Source organism: Pelobates fuscus, chromosome 3 (genome assembly GCF_036172605.1).
Source record: "Pelobates fuscus isolate aPelFus1 chromosome 3, aPelFus1.pri, whole genome shotgun sequence".
Taxonomy (NCBI): Eukaryota; Metazoa; Chordata; class Amphibia; order Anura; family Pelobatidae; genus Pelobates; species Pelobates fuscus.
Genome location: NC_086319.1, coordinates 225,587,251 through 225,606,042, shown reverse-complemented (window position 1 = coordinate 225,606,042; position 18,792 = coordinate 225,587,251). Strand labels below are relative to the sequence as shown.

Below are 18,792 nucleotides of genomic sequence, written 5' to 3'. Positions count from 1 at the left end.
GATTTTTTTTATCATGATTCTGTTGAACACTCAATTCACACCGGTATAGGATAAATATATATACAAAAAAAGATAAGTACGGTAGCTTGGCACTCACCCTTTCTCCTGCTGTGTAGTTTAATGCCCTGGTGCAATCCTGCGTTAGCAGATATATATACCTTGAAAAGAGATGCACTCACCGGTCTTTTATAACGAAAATACTATTTTAATCCAAATGTCAGTTTACATTCAGCTTGATCGACGTTTCGACCTGTTCAGGTCTTGATTGGGAATGTCTTGAGAAAGACCTGAACGGGTCGAAACGTCGATCAAGCTCAATATAAACTGACATTTGGATTAAAATAGTATTTTATTTATGAAAGACCGGAGAATGCATCTATTTTCAAAGGATATATATATATATATATATATATATATATATATATATATATATATATATACTAAATCTCTCCTCTTTCATCCCCTAACTTGTCAAAAACCTGCTCTATTGGTCCTCTGTACAATATGTGATTGTGATTTGGTTGCTCTTATATGATATGTAGATATTGCCTCCTATAAACTAACCTTGGCCCTTCCTTTTTTCACGTATATATTTTTTTCTCATCTATCTTACTTTATATTTTTTATGGTCTTGTACCTTTGTTTATGTTTATATGTCTTAATGTTGAATTTTCAGTATCATCCCTGCTAGATAACAAATATAAAATATCACCATAAATATGTGTTCAGTTTAAACAGCAGGTCAGGGTTACATTTAAGTGAAATATAAATGTTATCCAATATATTAGTCTGAGATGAGTGCATAGAATCATGGAATATACTTCGAAGAAAAATGCTAGTCTATAGTGATCTGTTGGGAAGGTTCATATCTCAAAGCAATCTTCTCCTCTTTAAAAAATAATCTGTTCTTACAAAGTGAAACCTCTAGCCTGTCATACAAAGTTAAATATTTTATATATCAAGGTTACTGAGATCATAAACTTGACTATTTCAGTTTTATTACAGTGACATCCAAACAGGATGTTTCATCCATTTATCAGATTTAATATGTAAAATGAAAATCAACAATTTAACAATAAAACAATGCGCCAAGATGTGATAATCCATCAATTTGACTTCCTTAAAGGAACAATCAAAGCACCAAAACCACTACAGTTTTACTTAGTGAAAAAAAACTATTTCTCATCACGACTCATGTATATAATCATGCAGTGCATGTGTTAAACAAGCTAGTGGTGGAAATCGCCAGTTTCATCAACACCACCAATGTCTATGATGGCAAACTAGACTCTGCTGATATCTTCCTTAGTTGCAGCGTGCTTTGGGCTAGAAGGCCTAGAATATATACGATTGGGAATGGCAACAAGCCCATTGGTTTCACCAATACCTTGCTTTGACCATAAAACACAGAAGGTATGATGCTTAAACTACCGGTGGTACAAGGAGTTGCAGTGTCAGTAGCAGAAGTTATTGTGGAGCTGGTGGTCTTCATTTTGGAAAGGAATCAGATAACTGTCTCCTTGTACATGATAGATGCTACTTTCTACTTGGACTCCATATCTTTTCCTTTAATTTCCGGTAGTTTTTTAAAAGCTGGAATGGTATGAGTCTTAGTGGTAGTGCTAGTTGTACTAACCCTGTTGCTGTTGGTGCTCTTAATCTTTATTTGGGAAAGCCATTCTTTTTGGGCCAGGCTGCTTTTATAGACTTTGAGTCACCAGCATAAACTGGCAGAGAAAAAAAAAATCACTTTCTCTGTGGTGAATAAGACATAACGGACATTCTATCCCTCCTATACTGGGGCTGAATATTATCCAGTGGTAATATATCTTTTGACAGCAGCAGTGGCAGGGAAGGAGATTTAAGCAGTACTCATGGCCGAGGAAGAGATCTTAAAGTAACACTATAGGGTCAGGAACACAAACATGTTTTCCTGACCCTATAGTGTTAAAACCACAATCTAGCTTCCTTGCCTCCTCCCCACCCCCATATTGTTCTCCTTAAATATAGTATTTTATTCCAGTTGGCTGCTGCTGGCTCTGCCTCTGATCTGCCTGCTTGGCTGACATCATCAGAAGTGGTGTTCTGCGCCAATCACAATGCTTTCCTATAGCTGAGCTTGTAAAGGAGGCAGATCAGGGGCAGAGCCAGCACAAACCCTAACCAATCAGCATCTCCTCATAGAGATACATTGAATTAATACATCTCTATGGGGAAAGTTCAGCGCCTCCGTGCAGAACGTGGAGATGCTGAACAACAGTGCTGCATGCTGTGCAGCACTGACCCAGGAAGCACATCTAGTAGCCACATGAGGAATGGCCACTGGAGGTATCCCAGGCTGTAATGTAAACACTGCCGTTCTCTGAAAAGACAGTGTTAATGACAAAAAGCCTGCAGGGACTGATTGTACTCACTGGAACAACTACATTAAGCTGTAGATGTTCTGGTGACTACAGTTTCCTTTTAAACTGTGGATAAAATCAATAATTAGTGTCTGTCCTCTAATTATCAATCATATTTTTTCTGTCAATCATATTTTGTTTCCACCTCTTGAAACTACAGATGATACAGTCAATATAATTGGACAGACCACCATCATTGAATAGTACACTGCTTATTTGCCCCCCTCTCCTTCCCTTCAGAAAAAAATGAGTGTCTTCTTCATTATCTCACCCTTTTTCTGCAACATAAGTCAGAATCAGTAATCAAACAAAATGGCCTGTTCATTGTTCGTCTAGTTTGTTTTGGAATTTGTCCAAATGGTTATTCACACAAATCGCCAATCAAACAAAATTTGATATTTGGCCGAATCACGATTTGGACGAAACCAAATGCACAAGTATTAATTGCAGCTTGTTAGTTTCTAGATGTTTAAGGCAGCCAAAAAAGCTATGGAATGCAATTGGAATATTAGTGTAACATCTTTGTGTATTCCATTGGGATTTTTACACCCTATGAAACCTCCCATGAAAGATATTCACACCGGAACCATGACTCCTGCAATCTTTGTAAATATGTTGATTAAATATTCTTTAAGATCTGCTGCTGGGCTATATTTTTTTTATTCCCCAGATTCTAACGTTGTTCTTTCTAGATCTTTCTTTTACTCTGGCTAATTCATCAAATCCATTACCTAAGAGTTTATAAAAGCTTAAATGCATTCTGTATCATCTCAGATTCTTTTCACCAAAGAAGAATATTCCTCTTTAATATCTTAAATTCTTTCAATAATCCTTGTTTTATCCGATCTTGATGAGATTTAAACAGTTTTTTTTTTCATGTTATATTTCTTACGTGATTCAGGGCAATTTAATCTTCCTGAAACATTGTTTATATGAGGAGCAGTACCAACACTACAGTATTTGCCTGGAGTACCAGAACAAATGAGTCTGCAGCTTCATGGGTTACTGTGGAGAGGAAAAGGTATTTCCTGACGGACCCAGTACCCTTAATACAGGATTGTCATCGGTCTGCATTTAGGGTGGGTACAGATCACCGTCAGCTCTCCCATATATCTGATGCCTTCTAGTGAATGCGAGTTCTTCCACATGGTTCTCGGATTCTTGAATGACTGGACTGGAACACTGGCAGTGATCTGTAGCCACTAGAGGTGATAACCACGCAGTCTGGTCTTCATGGATCGTATATCATCTTGTGCACAAAAGGTAAACAATAGGGGGAGATGAGAAAAATTTATTTAGAAAAACAGAAGCCTTACATCACATCAAATGTAGAGGGAAGACAAATCTATTTTGTTAACTTAAAGTTATCTAACCTGTAGTGGGCGCAGGGTTGTGAATTCCTTTGAATTCAATTAAATTTCTCAAATTTTAGAACATTTGTCAAGGTGCATGTAGAATAGAATTCAACATATTTACGCTTTGTGAGAAGATCTCCATAGATTGCATGTGAATCCGGTCAAGATAAGTTTGTTCTGAGTGAAGAATAAAAAATCTGATCTGATCTGTTTATTAATATTGCAATACGACTCTTCCAAAGTAAAACCAGAAACCAGTAAGATTGAGCTCTGAGCAAACACTTGTATACTACTTGTATACCTACTAAATATGCAAAATCACTGATAATATTTATTAACCTAATTGGTTCTAAATGTCCTTATTAATGTCCTGTGATTGGCACCCCCCCCCCCTTTTAAAATGTAAAGAAACACCTGCAATAGTTTTTTTATGTTTTCAATAATTTATATATATATATTTTTTTTTTCCTAAGTGTATTTTGATATATATATATATATCTCAAACAATATTAGGAATGAAAATCTGCTGACCCCCTGCCCGCTCTCTAAAAACAACCCTGCCCCCTCTCTACAAACCCCCGCCCCCCACAAAACCCCCGTGCAACCCCCGTGCAACCCCTGCCACCCCTACAATCCCTGCTCCCATCTTCAAACCCCTGCCATCCCCCCACAACACCCATGTCACCCCTATAAATCCCTGCCCCCCCCACAAACCCCTTCCACCCCACCACAAAATCCCTGTCACCCCCTATAAATCCATACTCCCCCACAAAACCCCTGCCACCCCCTATAAATCCATACTCCCCCTAAAACCCCCTGCCACCCTCTACAAACCCCTTGCACCCCCCCATAAAACCCCTGCCACCCCCTATAAATCCATGCTTCCCACACAAACCCCTTTCCAGCCCCTATAAAAACCCTGCTCCCCCCCACAAGCCCCCTAAAAAAATCCCTGTTCTCCAAACAAACCCCTTGTCCAGCCCATACAAACCTCTGCCCCCCCACTAACCACCTGCCACCCACTATAAATCTCTGCTCCCCCCACAGCCCCTAAAAAATCCCTGCTCCCACCACAGCCCCTAAAAAATCCCTGCTCCCACCTAAAAACTCTTATAAATCCATGCTCCCTCTACAATCCCCCCTGTCAAGCCCCTAAAAAAAAACTTTCTTCCCCCCACAATCACCCTGTCCAGTCCATTACTGCTACGTCCATTAAAAAATAAAAAACATTATCAGAATCACAGTTGATGACAGCCATGATTCCTCTTTGCTGCTCCCTGATACTGAGGCATTGCCGCCGCATGCGCCACCCACAAGGCTCAGAGCGAAGCACTGTGAGTGTGAAGGAGAAGGGCGAAGTACGTCCGCACGGCGCAGCGTTGCGCGGCTCCGCCCTTCTTCTCCTTCACATGAATATGCAGTGACGCTCAACCGCAGCTGAATGACACCCTCCAAGCGAGTGCCATCCAGGGCGAACCGGCCCCCCAACCCCCGGTTAGTACGCCGCTGGGTCTTAGATATCAAAATCCCCCAATTCACATAACAAAGTAGATATGACAATCAGAACAAAGCCAGAACAGTTATATTAACTCTTATTATCTGACTCTTGTTCCATATTTTGACTTTGCATACGTGACAGACATATCTTTACAAAATTGAGTTTCTTTTTTAGCAAAATGGAGTTAGAACAACTGCTAAGAAATACCAGCACAGCAGAAATGTATTATTACACCAGTTACATGTTAGTTATGTCACTCATGTGATTTATTATTGCTGTGTGGCTTTTTTGTATCAGCTGAATTACCCATGTGATAAATAACCAATGTGTTTATTACGTCCTCATGACAGGTGCAATGTCGCCATATGGGCAGGAAGAGCTGTCTACTACCTTATACCAACCCACCCCTAATAAAACACTGACACTCTTAGGTATGGGTCAATATATCCACAGCTTTAATTTTATTATAATAATAATAACAATAACATACGAAAAACGTTTTAAAGTCATTGCCCACCCCCAAAATCCTCAGCCATCCAACATTATCCCTTCCCCACATATCATCAAGGCAATGACCCATAATATAACATAACATAGTATAACAACCACGTAAATATAACACAAACAAGATCCAACATTTTCTACACGATCCTGGCAGGGGTATACCTTGATACCCCTACACCACCCGGGTTCTGAGCTACCAACAAGCTTGAAACCCACCAACATCTTACAAACAGGTAACCAACCATATTAACCAGCCAACTAACTACTCTTGCTCTTCTCTTCCCTAAGCAGACCCGTTACCCCCTTAACCTTTCTTATATCAGCCCACTGCTGTGACCAAATGGGAAAACCGTAACCCATGCATAAAGGGAGGGACCAACTCAGCCTCGTAAGTCAAATTAGTAATGGGGATTTCTAAAATGGTCAACATTTCTATCAGCCCAGCCCCTAAACTCTCCTCACCAATCACCATCAGGCTCCTACTAAGCCCGCCTCCAAGCCCTGTCAAGGCCCCCTCTGCTATGCTGTGCTTTTCTCCTTGGGGCTACATTTTGGATGTCAACACATATGAGCCTGTATTAAAATGAGTTTAATCAATGGAAAGGATTATTTTAATATATGCTAATACACAATGTCGATGCACTAAGCAGTCAGACATGAACCTGGCAAAAGTTTATTTTCAGGCACATCTGGTTTGATGTGGGGACATTCAACTTCCAAAAAAAATAAAAAATTACACTGTTTAGTAGATAATAATAACAACAACAAAAAAGCATTTAATCAGGAAAGGTGCGTTCAGATTACTCTAGTTTACTAGTACATCCTGGGATGTTACTTTTGTACAACATCCATGGAATGTTACTATTACCCAATTTAATGGTACCCATTTTATCTACCTCAGAAGGATAAAGGGCTGAGTCAACCCTGCCAGGATTTGAAACTGTGACTCCAAAGGGTTGAACAGATTCTACTGTTAAAGCATTAGCCCACTGAACTATTTCACCTGCAATGTATTAGATGTGCCCCAAATAAAAATTTGAATGTATTTATTTATGCAATTATTATTGGGTAAATATCCAAAAACAGCTTGTAAAATCTGCAAATCTCTTGTCTGCAGCCTTTGCAAGCCATTCCCTTAAAAAAGAGTTTATGTGGCTGTCCAAACACAGAGTTTCCAAGGTAGTTTCATGAGAAGTCTTTGCATGTCAGGTGCTCTGGGTATTTGCTGCCAAACCAGGAAGTAACAGGACCTGTTGTCTGATTGACAGCCAGGGGGTGTAACAGGTTAAATTTTAAAAGTGTCAATTTCTATTGAAATCTATTGAAAAGGTAAAGCTTTTGTTCAGCAAGCTCAAGTGCTATAGGGGTATGGAGTATCCATTTAATATAAATATGTTTGCAGCCTGGTCTGATTGGTTCAGTTAAAATCCTGGTCATTGTCCTTGCAGTACAATGAAATATTGATCTTAATGATAATGTAAACTGTGGCGAACCTGCCCTCGCCACAAGCTCCTGGAGGTGCCTGCTTGCTAGCCTCCTGCCTTAGGACTATGGGCCATGCTAAAAGGCTATTGAAAGACTGGGTTCGTGGGATTCCCTTGGACTGTTGGGGAACTCAACCAACCCACGAACTGCGGACCACCTCTGAGCTTATTGACCCTTGTTAACCTCTCCTGGCAGTTCTATAAGTGTGGGTTCTAATCATGCGGCTGGGTTGCCGCCATTCATATGCACGAACGCGTGGGAACTGTGTGGCGGCCATCTTGTTCATGAGAATGCAGGCAGTGGTGTTTGGGCATCGATCTCGTGGAACTAAAATCGGTCATTGAAACTCCTGAACACCCTTGAATTTGGACGAACACCTGCTCCTTCCCCACACACTTTAGGAGAGCGCCATTCGGTAGGTTTGTTCATTTGGTTCAAACTAACAGACGCTACCAAGAAGCCAGAGTGTGCATTTGGTATTTCTTTCACATAGAATTTCCGAAGTTGACCAGCTAAAAGCACAAAAAGCCAAGCAACTGTTTTGGGCATAGGACCATGTGTGCGGCCGGTCAGAACTTCGGCTATGTTCGTGGGATCTTCGGCAGTAACTATAATCACTACTCAGCAGCTATAATCATTCTTGAGCTAATGACGACTGGAAGGCGTGACTGACAGGTGGTTTTAACCCATCTTCAGGAGGGTATACCGCCACATAAACAAAGCAGGGACAAATGCTATGAAATAAAAGTAAAAGTCAGGCTTTTATTTAGCTGTTAATGTGTAGAAAACAAATCTATTATAAACAGTGCTTTAGAATATTCAGCAGTTTAGAACTGGGCAAAGAGTAAATCCCCAGATGTTGTGCAAGTGCGATCAGCTTTTAGAATTTCAAAGCTTCCTGGAAGTTGCAGTTCTAAAACATCCTGGGTCTGCCATTTGTCCAGCCCTACAATAGAGGAATCTACCCACCCCAACACAAACACTCTGCTACTGATAGTTCTCTTTATTGAATTAATAATTCAATCAGTAAGCAGAAAGGAGTAACCCATTCATAACTAATTTTGTCTTAAGCCACCTAGATGGACCTGGCACCCAGAAGTGGTCTGGGTGCCTATAGTGGTCCTTTAAGTTTGCTGCAATGATCAGTCATGCATCCAAAATGTGCATTTCCACAGATATAAAAAGGCTACAATCATATACCTAAGTGCTAAATGAACATAAAATGCAATCATTGTGATCTTGAAAATAAACTAGAAATGATTTCTTGAATTTTCTTATACTATGTTCATAATTTCAAAATTTGTAATTGAAGTTGTGTTAGATCCAACTCTAAATCCTTTGTCCAAAAAGCTGGTAAAGTCAAATTTGCAATATCACTTAATAAATGAATACAATTTAAACTATCTGTAAATGAAGTCAACTCACAATTTGTTAAAAATCCCCCAAATCTATTTTTTTATAAATGTAAAAATTGTCTTTAATGCATAGTACGGATCTTAATGTAAGGAATTGGTCTTTTATTTTTGCACAACTGACTGAGGTGTATTGATGAATTTGACCATACTTTTTACTCGGTACATCTGGTTTTATATAGAACGGATGATCACAAATTGTGCACATAGGTATAATACATGGGTAATCAAAGAACATATTTGAGCTAAGTGATCTCTAGAAACTGAACGGAGCCTTTGACCCACGCTTACCGCTGGAGAGCAAATTACAAGGATCACCTTGTATTTCATATACTGAGAGTTTCAGTCTTTTACATTTTAGCTTTTCATTAGTTTAATTTTCAGCAATGCTTTTCTGACTGTATTTTTTCCAACATGTTTCAGGAAAGGAATCAGTGCCATAAATAAAATATTTAAAAAATAAATGGTTAAATTGGATGAAAAATTAAATTAGCAATATCACAACCTTGAATAACTAATGTTCTGCTTCATGGCCTGTATGCAAGAGTTGTAAAATGAATTTTATTATAATCCTAGCAGCGCACTCTTTAAATTTTACCATTTGAAAAAAAAAACATCTTTTGAATATTTTCTTTCATTTCCCTCTGTTAATGAACAGGTTTTACTTTTGGATTTGTGTCATTGTAATTCTTCATTCGCAGGCTACTCGTTTTGCTTCACATTTCAGCCCATTATAATTTGGAGCATGATAATGTTATTGCAAATACCCCTGACAGTGACTATTCTGCTCAGTGTTCTGTGGCCATGAGGTGCAGGATACAGTGAGTATTACTTTCCTGAATCTGTCCCTCACAGCCACCACCATGGTCTTCCTGCCAGTTCTCTTAAAGGAGCACTATAGGGTCAGGAACACAAACATATATTTTTGACCCTATAGTGTTAAAACCACCATCTAGCCCCGCATGCCATCTCTTGCCGCCCTAAATATAGTAAAATCTTACTTGTATTCACGCTTGAAGCTGCTGGGTCTGCCCCTGTCTGGCTCAGAATAGCAAGCTGTCTGCTGACATCATCAGAAGGGTTGTTCTGAGCCACTCACAATGCTTCCCATCGGATTGGCTGAGACTGTGAAGGAGGAAGATCAGGGGCAGAGCCAGCACAAGTCAAACACAGCCCTGGCCAATCAGCATCTCCTCATAGAGATGTATTGAATCAATGAATTTCTATGAGGAAAGGTCAGTGTCTGCATGCAGAGGGAGGAGTTACTGATATGTTGTGATGCACACTAGGCAAGACTGAGATAGGAAGCAGCTCTAGCAGCCATCTGAGGAGTGGCCAGTGAAGTTACCACTAGGCTGTAATGTAAACACTGCATTTTCTCTGAAAAGACAGTGTTACAGCAAAAAGCCTGAAGGTAATGATTCTAGTCACCAGAACAAATACATTAAGCTGTAGTTGTTCTGGTGACTATAGTGTCCCTTTAAGCTCCTAGAGTTTAATATGCCAAGAGTCCACATCAGTGGTGCACTCTTGCACATGCGCAACAGTAACAACACTGAGGTCCATTGAGGGTCCCACGGAATGCTTCATAGACAGAGCCTTTTTCCTTACAGAGTCACAGATGGAGGAAATGACAAAACTTGACAAAGGTAGCCCCGCCTTTTGCCAACTGTATCAAGCGTAGCGAAATATACATAGTCCCTACTTTGTCTTCGTATATCTTTTGACTGCATTGCAATTTGAGTGAAATTCCAATACACAGGGTTATTAATTAAATTGTGAATTTTAAGGCCAAAAGTAGCTGAACTGAAAACATACCTGACTTTGATAATTATTTCAGTTCAGCTATATTGGACTTAAATGTGAAATTCACTTTGCATCCATTGTGAATTCTCACCTTTGTGATTAACCCTTATGTTTAGTGTATATCATAAAGTTTTTATACTCATTTTGGAAGAGAGGCAACCGAGCATCTTTAAATAAAATCTGATGTAATCCCAATGGAATAAATGTATTTTGTGTCCATAGGAAATAGTCATTTTTTTTTTATTTATTTTGTATTTTAATGAGACAAAGGTACAAGTTTTCCATTTTTTGTTGCATAAAATTGGGTATTTTTTTCATATTTACTTTTATATATTTTTTTTACAATAAAAGTCTATGTTCATTGAAAATAACTTGTTATAGGGAATGTGCGTAAGTGTCCAATTAAGCATGGTGCTGACTCTAAACAAAACAGGATGGTAATCAAGCAGAATGTTCTGTACTGAGGAGGAAAATACATTTGTTTAAACTGCTAACTGTGTAAACTAATTTAGTGCAAGAATAATATGTCCTTTTTGTATAATAGTCAAACTTTTTTCTGCAATCTGAAACAAAACATATGCAAGTTTACACTTCACTCTAATCACTTCTCATTATACAAGTTACCATTTTACATTTGTAGAATGTTAGCCACATATATATTCCATGCTAATTCATTCAGAGAATATTCTACCTCCTCTAAAAAAAACAAGTTTGAAAAGAGCTGCTGTGTTATTATAGAAAGAGTGTAAATCAGGCATGTCAGACTGTCCACATGGGTCATACCTACCTGTTTGTCAACTCAACCTAATGGGTCAAGCATTGGAGTCTGGTTATTGGTTTCTCTGTGCAGGAAAAAATACATGTGTTTGCAGTCTTCTCACAAATATCCATCTTTATCTGCCTTGGACATTCTTGGTTGCTTGTATGTTACTTCCAAAAGAAACTATAGGCTAGGAATACAAAATGAGTACCCTATAATGCCCAACTCGCTTGTGCCCCAACACCCCACCCGCAGCGCAGGAACCCTTAATTCACTTACCTGAATCCAGTGCCGATGTCTTTCGAAGCTGGATCAGGCTCCGCCTCCTCTCCTCCCCCGTCCAGACCTAATGCGCATGTGTAGTGAGCGCTGGAATCGCAGTAGGACAACCCCGTAGGAAAGCATTGAATCAATACTCTCCTATGGGGTTTTAGCAGACACTGGATGTCCTCGGGTAGACAGCCACTAGAAATGGAGTTAACACTGCACGATAAATATTGCAGTTTCTCAGTAACTGCAATAATTACAATTGCAGGGTTATACTGACAGGGATACTGCACCCAGACCACTTCAATGAGATTAAGTGGACTGGGTGCCTATGGTGTCCCTTTAATGCAAGGTTAGAGAGACAGCATTCAATAATAAGTAACTCAAGGTGTAATATCCCAGTGTGTCCTCGGTATTCCTACAAATGTACAAAGTAGTTCAAAACTTAACAAAAGGTTCCATCTGGGCAAAAACATTGCTACATCCACATCTGTGGAGTAAAGCTCTTTCTGTTTTTATATTATTTTGGACCTTGCCAGTGTACCTGCAGAATATGATCACGCCAAATTAAACTTTCTTGCGGACTGGAGCAATGGACTTGACTGGAAGATATTATGAAGGTGTCAGGGCAGGAAATAAATGATCATATCTGGAAAAGCGACTTACCTCATCAGAAATATGTAAGTGTAGACTATATCAAAATACGGATGAAGTTGTGCCAGTGTCCCTTGAAATTTTTTTAAAGGCCTCGCTTGCAACAAAGACTAGAAGCAGTCTATGGAATAGTATCTACCTCAACTTTCAGAGGGTGGACTTTCAAATAGGGCAAGGATTGCACAAGATGCGTTAAACGTGTTATTCATCTTCTTTGCACATGGAGTCTGCAGGAGGACTCTATGTATGGATTGTATGTAAAAAGTATACCTGTTCCATTAGTCTCTCTTTCTCTTATCATATAACATGTTAGAGCTTTTTCTTATGTTTCTCATCCTGTATTAGAATAATTTGAGACCCTTTTATTATGTCCTTCGTGTGTGTCATTCTCAAAGATGTATTTCAGGTTTTGTTAGGTACAGAGTAGTAGGTGTCCTCTGTCCTCTATCCCTGGCTCTTGCAAGGCATCCATATGCTAACTATTGCTGAAACTATGCCAGTCTAAGATAGCCTTTCTGAGTTTGTAATGTGCCAGTTAATATCTATCCATTGCATCATTAATTGCCAAATTCAAGCTGTGCATTTAAACATGATTCACTCAGACAGCATTGTCTGGCATTCACTGGAGTTACATATTTTCCCTGTGTGTGGTGACAAAGGATTTGCACAAATAAATCAGATCTTATTTAAAGAATGACCTGTGTTTGGACAGTGTTCTACTATGTATTTATCATGGTGAAATGAATACCCAACTGTTAGAACAATCTGCAATACTAACACTGACCATTGGGATATTTGTTGCATTTCTGGACAGATACCAACATAGTCTGGTCCAAACTTGTTGGCTGGGTAATAACATGATATATTAAAAGCAGCACTCTTGAATTAATGTACAAAAAGCACATTAGTGCACAATCTACATTAAAAAAATATATATATTTGGTCCACCAGCAATACACCTTGCGTTATTTTCAAGATGATAGGCTATTGGTGGTATGATGGGGACTTTTAATTAAGAGCACAATACATTGATTTTGTATATATATATATATATATATATATATATATATATATATACTTACATTTTTTTCCATGCCTTTTGCTATTGACATTTAGACGTATTTCATATGGAACAGGGTGTGAATGTATGAAACAAAAAAATCAACTTACAGAAAGCTATTGTTGTCAGATGTCATCCTTATAACTGGATGAATACTACTTTTTCTGTACAGAACAATGAAAATAATGGGAATAAATCAAAAACTATAATTTCATTTATGCATTAATAGTTTCTTTCAAGTTTTATTTTAAATTTCACTATTCTTTTTCAACACTTATTGATGGCAAACCTTGAAAAAGCAGTGTTTTAATTTATAAAATAATGTATTGTTTTAAGTAACTCTTGCGAATATTAACATGTACCAGACTGACTTTCAGCATTTAATTAAAGGAACACTATAGGGTTATATATACCTTTGGTCCCACCCCGATCTGCCTACTTGGCTGACATCATAAGAATTGACAATATCAGCCAAACCAATTCTTTCTCATAGGTAAACATTGGATTGGCTGTGATTTTCAATTCTGATGATCTCAGGCAAGGAGGCGGGTCAGCAGGGGAGCCAAACGTCACCCTAGCCAATAAGCATCTTCTTTTAGAGGTGTATAGAATCAATGCATCACTATGGGGAAAGTTTAGTGTTTACAGCAAAAGCCTGCAGGAACTATTAAATTGTAGTTGTTCTGGTGACTATAGTGTTTCTATCAGTTCTTTGAGTCAGGTTGTAACTGTTCAGATCAGCTGGGATCTACAAGGCATCCCTAAATGTTAGTTCTCTACAACAGCTCCTTAGTATCTGTCATGATCTTCTGGACATGATGTACCCATATTGACACTGAGCGTCATTCCGTGGTCCTTTTTAAATGCTCACCTTTGCACTCAAAATATATGCCTCAATTAGCATTTTTTTTTTTTTTTAAATCCATGTCAGTCTTTGTCAATCCAGCGATCTTGGTTGCGTACGCAACTGTGACAGGGCTCCCTTGGGTACCTCCGCCAAGTCTACTTCCCAGCTGCTTGCAGGGACCCTGGAACGCTTCTGCACCAGTCGCCACAGCTCGACTGGGGTCCTTCTGGAGCTTTTGCACCCGACCAGGCATCAGCTCTCCTTCCAGGCAGGTATCATCCCCTCTGCCAAATCCATTGCAGCCCTTCTTCCAGGCAGGTATTGTCCCCTCTGCCTATTCTGCAGCAACTCTGCTTACAGTGATTATAGTTATTGCCTTTACAAAGGCAACTGGGCACTCAGGCTCCAAAGGGAACTGGCACTCAGGCTCCAAAGGGAACTGACATCCAAAATGTTTTTTTTCTTGGGACTAGCCCTTATGATGATTACATTAAGCTTACTATGACAACTTAATAAAAATATAAACACTCAAATCACATTAGACAACATACAGTAACTTATAATAACATAATGATTGATTTACAAAGGGGTGGGTAAGACACCATACAGGAACTTATAATAACATAATGATTGATTTACAAAGGGGTGGGTAAGACAATAATTAACACAAAACATCTCTCCTGCTTGCAGAAATAGCAAAATGCAAATCTACCGGAATATGTAAATTTAGCAATCCCTGCTATTCAGGTAGTGCATACATTGAGAAGTAGACCTGGGTAGGTCAAACGAGGTAGGGCGCCCCCTAGTGCATAGCTATACATATGTACAGTGAATTATAAAACGTAACCTTTAATGGTGGCTGTTGGATAAAAAAACCCCTATGTGAAGAGTTTTAAACAAAAGAAAATAATAATAAACTTAAAATAGGAGGATAAGTGTCTGGATTGGGGATAAATATCCTAGGGGTGTTGCCCACAGGATGTAAAGCTCAGTACAGCTACAGATCCCCCCAACCTGTATATTCCGTCTCACAGGAGCAATCCTTCACGGGATTGTATAATGTAAAAATGAAGAAGTTAAACCAATCCTGTAGTCACTATGTACAGTTCCAGTGTGGTGCTTGCTTATAACACCAAGTATATATACACATGGGGAAACCTGTGACAAAAAATAGTGACAGAAGCGGTTTTATCAACAATGTAATCGAAAGCTAGTCAGAGTTTAGCAGATCGATGGATACAATGTAACAATCTGTATACCATCTACTGCACTGCTGTTGCTGGAGGACGGGAACAAACAATGGGAGGGGAAAACTTCAGATCTATTGGTCAATTCTCCACAGAGATAAACCAGCATGGAGAATGACGAGATCTGCCGAAAAATATATATCAAACAACCCCATCACCCACGATTTCCCCGTCCCCTTATTCAAATCGTTCAAAGGTGCAAAGCCCAGAAAAAACTGACTAGCTAATCTTCCAAGGAAACTATACAGGTCGGTTACCAGACTAAAACTATCCTTCCTACTGCTACCTAACACGTGTTTCGGCGCTACAGAACGCGCCTTCTTCTACATTGGTTGCAAGATCCTTGCAACCAACATGTGGTGCTGTACAGGCTCCACAGCCCAATTCACTTAGTTGATTGCAAGCATTAGCAATACAGAAGAGCACACTAACATTTAACACTAAACAATTACATCACACACACCCTGCACCTATAATGGGCACAGGGTGACTAAAACATAACAAAAGTCCCGCAACCTACAGAAATAGTCTGTCTGAAGATTTAGGTGATGGTGACTACCGTCACAGCAACATAATGCATTTTACTGTACTATAGGATACTATTAACTCTGAGGCTGTTTAGCCTTGACAGTATCCCATTGGGATTCCCTAATCTGCAGCATACCTGAGGTCCTGAACTCAGAGCAATCTTTTATTGCACTTATTGCACTCATACTTTTAACACCGCTGATTGAGATTGATCTTAATAGAAGGAAGAGATTGCCCGGACAGAGGCCATGAAAATAATGTTGAAGTACATGCTACTGTTATAGCAGAGTAGGCACCTGCTTTCCCCATATTGCAGGTATCTACTCTGCTAACACTTACCAGGCCGAGGAGGAGGGCCGCGAGGGAGCGCCGACTGAAGTGAAGCCGGGCGCCGGAATATGACATCATATTCCGCCACCCGACATCACTAAACCGCGTGCGGGGGCAGTGAGGAGCAGGAAGGACCCCAGGGAGATGCCCCCCATCGGCTCCATAAGGTAAGGAGCAATAAAGAAAAGTCTGTGTGTGTGTGTGTGTGTGTATGTGTCTGTCAGCAAGTATGTGTATGTGTGTGTCTGTCAGTGAGTATGTGTGTGTCTGTCAGCAAGTGTGTGTGTGTGTGTGTCTGTCAGTGAGTATGTGTGTGTCTGTCAGCAAGTATGTGTGTGTGTGTCTGTCAGTGAGTATGTGTGTGTCTGTCAGCAAGTATGTGTGTGTGTGTCCGTCAGTGAGTATGTGTGTGTCTGTCAGTGAGTATGTGTGTGTCTGTCAGTGAGTATGTGGGTGTGTGGGTGTGTGTGTGTGTGTGCAGCCCACATAAACTTAAACCTTGTTTATGTGGCCCGTGCCACACTTTGAGTTTGACATGCTTGATGTAGGGAAAGGTATTTTCTATTAACAGGGTGTTTGCCATATGTAAGTTAGTGAGCTGAATAATTCCCCAATAGATGGAACAGACACACCATGGTATTGAGGCACCAGACAACTTCCTACAGTAAATAGCTTGCTGTACTTCCTAAGAGTAAAAAGGTACCTCTGACCGTTCCGCTGAAAATGTTGTAAATATTAATTGTGTAATATTACAGTAGAAAAAAATAGCCGGCAAGTTAATGCTATCTGCATAACATCTATGTTAAATTATTCCTAATTAGCTTAGGTATAAGAAATTATAAGATTCAAGCGAGTATAAGAACTGCAGGGACCATTATAATAATGTTTTTCATATATTTGTTTAAGTGTTCCACTTATTAAGCTTCCCTAATTTTTATGGCATGTAAAATGTCCTATATCTATTGTAAATGCTTTTAGCATATCATATGTAAATTGACAGAATAGGAAGATGTTGGCTCCAGAACCTCATAGTTTTATGCTATTAAGTATATATATATATTTTTATTTACCTTCACAGGCACTCCTGACACCAGTAAATGTTATAATAGTGTTTATAGAGGTAAGAGAAAGAGGAACGGTCACGCTCAGAAATTAGACTGTTCCTCTATAAATCCAATGGTAACAAAGCCGTTTTTTTTCAGCCTATTATAGAGATGTAGAACCCTTTACTTTTATTGCCTTATTCCTAACCACTTCTTGCAAATCTCCCGCATTAAAGCTTCTCGGATGTATTGTGCCTGCTATTTCACCTTTCAGAAAACTCAGTCAGCCTTCTCCTATAGAAAAATAAATTAAAAAGACAGTAAAGTAAAAAAGAAAAAGTTATTGTTTATTTCTCTGGAAAACTAACTAGATTTCTGTATTCATTTTGATAATTGAACTACATTCCTATTTTGAGATATAAAGCCTTCTTTACAAAATGTTTCAGGTACTAGGATACAATGAATATAGATTGTATTAAGACTGGAATAAATATTTCAGGCTAATAAAACTAATGCACTTCTAATATGACATTCACTCTGAGTTAAAGGTACAGGTTAGGCACCATAACAACTTCATCTAAATGAAGCTGTTATGGTGCCTTAGGGTATTAATAGGCCCCCCAGCTCAAGTTTACATCAAGGGGTTTAACTGATTGTGAACGGTTTATGTTGCCTCTAGTGTAGATCTCAACCCCCCCCCCCCCCCCCCCCACCTCCCAGGCAGCATTCCTGCTTGTAAATTTACAGATTCCTAAAGCGCAGAGTGCCGCCGGGCAGGGCACCGTTAATTGGTTGAAAGCAGTCAGTTGAACCGCACCTTTTCCAAACCAGTTGTGTGAATGGGGAGGCACTGATTAGCTGAGACCATCAGCATTGCCCCTGCTGGTGGTACTGCGCACTTCCTGAAACTTAAATGTCATAATCTGGAGGCAACTTTGGGGTTAAACTGTACAAAAATGGTTTAAGCCCTTGATGTAAGAGTGAGCCCAGGGGCTTCCTGGCGCCATAACCACTTCATTTAGATGAAGTTGTTTTGGTGTCTGGAGTGTTCCTTTAAAGTCAAGCAAAGATTGTTTCATGCAGAGGCACGTTGCTATGACTGCAAATATAGCTCTGTGTATATGTATACCTGATGATATATAAACCAGTTTCAATAAATACAAGTGATCTGAGGGGAAATTGCCTCATTGCCCTGTCAGAGCCAGGGCACGTAAAGATTTTAAAGCCGCATTTGGTATAACAATGAGTAGCATTTGGAAAAGGTAGAACAGGCCTGTTAGAAGGTTTATTCTGACCATTCCCACTTTGCCCAGCCAAAGACAGACAAAGACCAAGGGCCAGAGTGTTCATCACTGTCCAGTGTGTCAGGGCTCCGCGGGCAGCGGTGAGGGGAGGCTGCAATCCGCTTGCAGCACTCACCCTCGGTCCGTCGCTGCCCGCGGTCCCCCCTCCTCTTACCGTTCGGCGAGCGGCGTCTTCTCCTCTTGACACGCCGCTCGCGTCCTCTCCTCCTCCTTCCCCCAGCGGCAGCATGTCTAACGCTGCACGCTGGGAGCCGGCACCCATATCAATACGCCGAGTCACTCACGTGACC

At 39.8% G+C, this 18,792-nt stretch overlaps 1 protein-coding gene across 6 annotated transcripts in view; it reads left to right on the top strand.

Moving 5' to 3' along the window:
* MAGI2 (membrane associated guanylate kinase, WW and PDZ domain containing 2) overlaps positions 1-18,792 on the top strand; it is a 1,040,513-nt gene that overhangs the window by 723,929 nt on the left and 297,792 nt on the right. The gene's annotated exons all lie outside the window — the stretch shown is intronic.